The sequence below is a fragment of the Lolium perenne genome, chromosome 2 (genome assembly GCF_019359855.2).
Source record: "Lolium perenne isolate Kyuss_39 chromosome 2, Kyuss_2.0, whole genome shotgun sequence".
Lineage (NCBI taxonomy): Eukaryota > Viridiplantae > Streptophyta > Magnoliopsida > Poales > Poaceae > Lolium > Lolium perenne.
In genome coordinates, this window is record NC_067245.2 from 228047723 (window position 1) to 228054327 (window position 6605).

A 6605-nucleotide genomic window follows, 5' to 3' on the forward strand; every position below is an offset into this window, starting at 1 on the left:
GTTGTGCCAAGTAAAGTCTTTGATAGTAAAGTCAATACTAGATTTGGATTACTGCGCAGAAACTGTTTTCTTGCTGTCACGAATCTGGGCCTAATTCTCTGTAGGTAACTCAGAAAATTATGCCAATTTACATGAGTGATCCTCAGATATGTACGCAACTTTCATTCAATTTGAGCATTTTCATCTGAGCAAGTCTGGTGCCATTTTAAAATTCGTCTTTACGGACTGTTCTGTTTTGACAGATTCTGCCTTTTATTTCGCATTGCTTCTTTCGCTGTGTTGGGTGGATTTCTTTGTTCCATTACCTTCCAGTAGCTTTGGGCAATGTCCAGAAGTGTTAAGAATGATTGTGTCACCTCTGAACATGTGAGTTTTTGATTATGCACTAACCCTCTAATGAGTTTGTTTCGAGTTTGGTGTGAAGGAAGTTTTCAAGGGTCAAGAGAGGAGGATGATATACTATGATCAAGAAGAGTGAAAAGTCTAAGCTTGGGGATGCCCCGGTGGTTCACCCCTGCATATATCAAGAAGACTCAAGCGTCTAAGCTTGGGGATGCCCAAGGCATCCCCTTCTTCATCGACAACATTATCAGGTTCCTCCCCTGAAACTATATTTTTATTCCGTCACATCTTATGTACTTTACTTGGAGCGTCTGTTTGTTTTTGTTTTCTTTGAATAAAATGGATCCTAGCATTCACTTTGTGGGAGAGAGACACGCTCCGCTGTAGCATATGGACAAGTATGTCCTTAGGCTCTACTCATAGTATTCATGGCGAAGTTTCTTCTTCGTTAAATTGTTATATGGTTGGAATTGGAAAATGATACATGTAGTAATTGCTATAAATGTCTTGGGTAATGTGATACTTGGCAATTGTTGTGCTCATGTTTAAGCTCTTGCATCATATACTTTGCACCCATTAATGAAGAAACACCTAGAGCATGCTTAATTTGGTTTGCATATTTGGTTTCTCTAAGGTCTAGATAATTTCTAGTATTGAGTTTGAACAACAAGGAAGACGGTGTAGAGTCTTATAATGTTTTCAATATGTATTTTATGTGAGTTTTGCTGCACCGGTTCATCCTTGAGTTTGTTTCAAATAAGCCTTGCTAGCCTAAACCTTGTATCGAGAGGGAATACTTCTCATGCATCCAAAATACTTGAGCCAACCACTATGCCATTTGTGTCCACCATACCTACCTACTACATGGTATTTTCCGCCATTCCAAAGTAAATTGCTTGAGTGCTACCTTTAAAATTCCATCATTCACCTTACAATATATAGCTCATGGGACAAATAGCTTAAAAACTATTGTGGTATTGAATATGTAATTATGCACTTTATCTCTTAATAAGTTGCTTGTTGTGCGATAACCATGTTCACTGGGGACGCCATCAACTATTCATTGTTGAATTTCATGTGAGTTGCTATGCATGTCCGTCTTGTCTGAAGTAAGAGAGATCTACCACCTTATGGTTAAGCATGCATATTGTTAGAGAAGAACATTGGGCCGCTAACTAAAGCCATGATCCATGGTGGAAGTTTCAGTTTTGGACATATATCCTCAATCTCAAATGAGAAAATTATTAATTGTTGTTACATGCTTATGCATAAAAGAGGAGTCCATTATCTGTTGTCTATGTTGTCCCGGTATGGATGTCTAAGTTGAGAATAATCAATAGCGAGAAATCCAAATGCGAGCTTTCTCCTTAGACCTTTGTACAGGCGGCATAGAGGTACCCCTTTGTGACACTTGGTTAAAACAGTGCATTGTGATGATCCGGTAGTCCAAGCTAATTAGGACAAGGTGCGGGCACTATTAGTATACTATGCATGAGGCTTGCAACTTGTAAGATATAACTTACATGATACATATGCTTTATTACTACCGTTGACAAAATTGTTTCATGTTTTTAAAATCAAAGCTCTAGCAATCGATGCTTTTCCTCTATGGAGGACCATTCTTTTACTTTCATTGTTGAGTCAGTTCACCTATTTCTCTCCACCTCAAGAAGCAAACACTTGTGTGAACTGTGCATTGATTCCTACATATTTGCTTATTGCACTTATTATATTACTCTATGTTGACAATATCCATGAGATATACATGTTACAAGTTGAAAGCAACCGCTGAAACTTAATCTTCTTTTGTGTTGCTTCAATGCCTTTACTTTGAATTATTGCTTTATGAGTTAACTTTTATGCAAGACTTATTGATGCTTGTCTTGAAATACTATTTATGAAAAGTCTTTGCTATATGATTCACTTGTTTACTCATGTCATATACATTGTTTTGATCGCTGCATTCACTACATATGCTTTACAAATAGTATGATCAAGATTATGATGGCATGTCACTTCAGAAATTATCTGTGTTATCGTTTTACCTGCTCGGGACGAGCAGAACTAAGCTTGGGGATGCTGATACGTCTCCGACGTATCGATAATTTCTTATGTTCCATGCCACATTATTGATGTTATCTACATGTTTTATGCACACTTTATGTCATATTCGTGCATTTTCTGGAACTAACCTATTAACAAGATGCCGAAGTGCCAGTTCCTGTTTTCTGCTGTTTTTGGTTTCAGAAATCCTAGTAACAAAATATTCTCGGAATCGGACGAAATCAACGCCCATGTTCCTATTTTGCCCGGAAGCATCCAGAACACACGAGAACCGCCAGAGAGGGGGCACGGGGCCACCAAACCCTAGGCCGGCGCGGCCAAGGGGGGGCCCGCGCCCCCCTATAGTGTGGCCACCCTGTCAGCCCTCCTGCGCCGCCTCTTCGCCTATATAAAGCCCCTGGATCGAAAACCCTGATACGTTCGACGAAAACCACAGAAACCTTCCAGAGCCGCCGCCATCGCGAGGCCAAGATCTGGGGACAGAGTCTCTCGTTCCGGCACGCCGCCGGAGCGGGGAAGTGCCCCCGGAAGGCTTCTCCATCGACACCGCTGCCATCTCCACCGCCATCTTCATCACCGCTGCTGCTCCCATGAGGAGGGAGTAGTTCTCCATCGAGGCTCGGGGCTGTACCGGTAGCTATGTGGTTCATCTCTCCCATGTACCTCAATACAATAATCTCATGAGCTGCTTTACATGATTGAGATTCATATGAGTTTGTATCACAATTTATCTATGTGCTACTCTAGCAATGTTATTAAAGTAGTTTTACTCCTCCTGCACGTGTGTAAAGGTGACAGTGTGTGCACCGTGTTAGTACTTGGTTTATGCTATGATCATGATCTCTTGTAGATTGCGAAGTTAATTATTGCTATGATAATATTGATGTGATCTATTCCTCCTACATATGCATGAAGGTGACAGTGTGCATGCTATGTTAGTACTTGGTTTAGTCTTTTGATCTATCTTACACTATAAGGTTACTAAAATATGAACATAATTGTGGAGCTTGTTAACTCCGGCATTGAGGGTTCGTGTAATCCTACGCAATCTGTTCATCATCCAACAAAAGTGTAGAGTATGCATTTATCTATTCTGTTATGTGATCAATGTTGAGAGTGTCCACTAGTGAAAGTCTAATCCCTAGGCCTTGTTCCTAAATACTGCTATCGCTGCTTGTTTACTATTTTACTGCGTTACTACTGCTTGTTTACTACACGCCAGCAAGCTATTTTCTGGCACCGTTGCTACTGCTCATATATATTCATACCACCTGTATTTCACTATCTCTTCGCCGAACTAGTGCACCTATTTGGTGTGTTGGGGACACAAGAGACTTCTTGCTTTGTGGTTGCAGGGTTGCATGAGAGGGATATCTTTGACCTCTTCCTCCCTGAGTTCGATAAACCTTGGGTATCCACTTAAGGGAAAACTTGCTGCTGTTCTACAAACCTCTGCTCTTGGAGGCCCAACACTGTCTACAGGAAAAGGAGGGGGAAGTAGACATCATGGCTTCATCCGCTTATCCAATAATTTGCAAAAAGAGCTGGCAATGGGATTCCCAGTCCCAAATTAATTAACAAAAATAGACACTCCTCCATGGTATGTGATTGTTGGACGGCACCCGAAGGATTCGGTTAGCCATGGCTTGTGTAAGCAAAGGTTGGGGGGAGTGTCATCATCATAATAAAACTAAAATAAAAAGGCACTCCTTCATGGTATGAGATTGTTGGCAGGCACCCGAGGATTCGGTTAGCCATGGTTTGTGAAAGAAAGGTTGGAAGGAGTGCCATCCAAAAATAAAATAAAATGGGAGCCGCTCTTTGAAGGTTTGTCTGGCAAGGGGGTTAGAGTACCCGCTACCATTCGTTGACAACAACATACACCTCTCAAAACTTTATTTTTATGCTCTCTTTATGTTTTCAAAATAGAAGCTCTAGCACAAATATAGCAATCGATGCTTTTCCTCTATGGAGGACCATTCTTTTACTTTTATTGTTGAGTCAGTTCACCTATTTCTCTCCACCTCAAGAAGCAAACACTTGTGTGAACTGTGCATTGATTCCTACATATTTGCTTATTGCACTTATTATATTACTCTATGTTGACAATATCCATGAGATATACATGTTACAAGTTGAAAGCAACCGCTGAAACTTAATCTTCCTTTGTGTTGCTTCAATGCTTTTACTATGAATTATTGCTTTATGAGTTAACTCTTATGCAAGACTTATTGATGCTTGTCTTGAAGTGCTATTCATGAAAAGTCTTTGCTTTATGATCCACTTGTTTACTCATGTCATATACATTGTTTTGATCGCTGCATTCACTACATATGCTTTACAAATAGTATGATCAAGGTTATGATGGCATGTCACTCCAGAAATTATCTGTGTTATCGTTTTACCTGCTCGGGACGAGCGTAACTAAGCTTGGGGATGCTGATACGTCTCCGACGTATCGATAATTTCTTATGTTCCATGCCACATTATTGATGTTATCTACATGTTTTATGCACACTTTATGCCATATTCGTGCATTTTCTCATAACTAACCTATTAACAAGATGCCGAAGTGCCGCTCTCGTTTTCTCATTGTTTTTGGTTTCGTAAATCCTAGTAACGAAATATTCTCGGAATCGACGAAATCAACGCCCAAGTTCCTATTTTCACCGGAAGCATCCAACACCCGGGAAGGACCAGTAGGGGGCACTGGGCCCCCAGACCATAGGCCGGCGTGGCCCAGGCCCTGGCCGCGCCGCCCTATGGTGTCGTCGCCCCTTCGACCCTCCTACGCCGCCTCTTCGCCTATTTAAAGCCCCTGGATCGAAAACCCTGATACGTTCGACGAAACCCACAGAAACCTTCCAGAGCCGCCGCCATCGCGAAGCCAAGATCTGGGGGACAGGAGTCTCTGTTCCGGCACGCCGGCGGAAGGGGGATGTGCCCCGGCAGGCTTCTCCATCGACACCGCTGCCATCTCCACCGCCATCTTCATCACCGCTGCTGCTCCCATGAGGAGGGAGTAGTTCTCCATCGAGGCTCGGGGCTGTACCGGTAGCTATGTGGTTCATCTCTCTCCTATGTACTTCAATACAATAATCTCATGAGCTGCCTTACATGATTGAGATTCATATGATGATGCTTGTAATCTAGATGTCGTTATGCTAGTCAAGTGAATTTTACTTATGTGATCTCCGGAGACTCCTTGTCCCACGTGTGTAAAGGTGACAGTGTGTGCACCGTGTGGGTCTCTTAGGCTATATTTCACAGAATACTTATTCACTGATGAATGACATAGTGAGGTGCTTATTTATATCTCTTTATGATTGCAATGTATTTGTATCACAATTTATCTATGTGCTACTCTAGCAATGTTATTAAAGTAGTTTTATTCCTCCTACACGGTGTAATGGTGACAGTGTGTGCATCCGTGTTAGTACTTGGTTTATGCTATGATCATGATCTCTTGTAGATTGCGAAGTTAACTATTGCTATGATAGTATTGATGTGATCTATTCCTCCTACATATGCATGAAGGTGACAGTGTGCATGCTATGTTAGTACTTGGTTTAGTCGAATTGATCTATCTTACACTCTAAGGTTACTTAAATATGAACATTGAATTGTGGAGCTTGTTAACTCCGGCATTGAGGGTTCGTGTAATCCTACGCAATGTGTTCATCATCCAACAAGAGTGTAGAGTATGCATTTATCTATTCTGTTATGTGATCAATGTTGAGAGTGTCCACTAGTGAAAGTCTAATCCCTAGGCCTTGTTCCTAAATATTGCTGCGTTACTACTGCTTGTTTACTGTTTCACTGTGTTACTACTGCTGCAATACTACCACCATCAACTACACGCCAGCAAGCTATTTTCTGGCACCGTTGCTACTGCTCATATATATTCATACCACCTGTATTTCACTATCTCTTCGCCGAACTAGTGCACCTATTAGGTGTGTTGGGGACACAAGAGACTTCTTGCTTTGTGGTTGCAGGGTTGCATGAGAGGGATATCTTTGACCTCTTCCTCCCTGAGTTCGATAAACCTTGGGTGATCCACTTAAGGGAAAATTTGCTGCTGTTCTACAAACCTCTGCTCTTGGAGACCCAACACTGTCTACAGGAAAAGGAGGGGGAAGTAGACATCAACGTGCTAGAGCTGGCTCTTGCATAAGAGCCCACTTTACTTCTCTCTC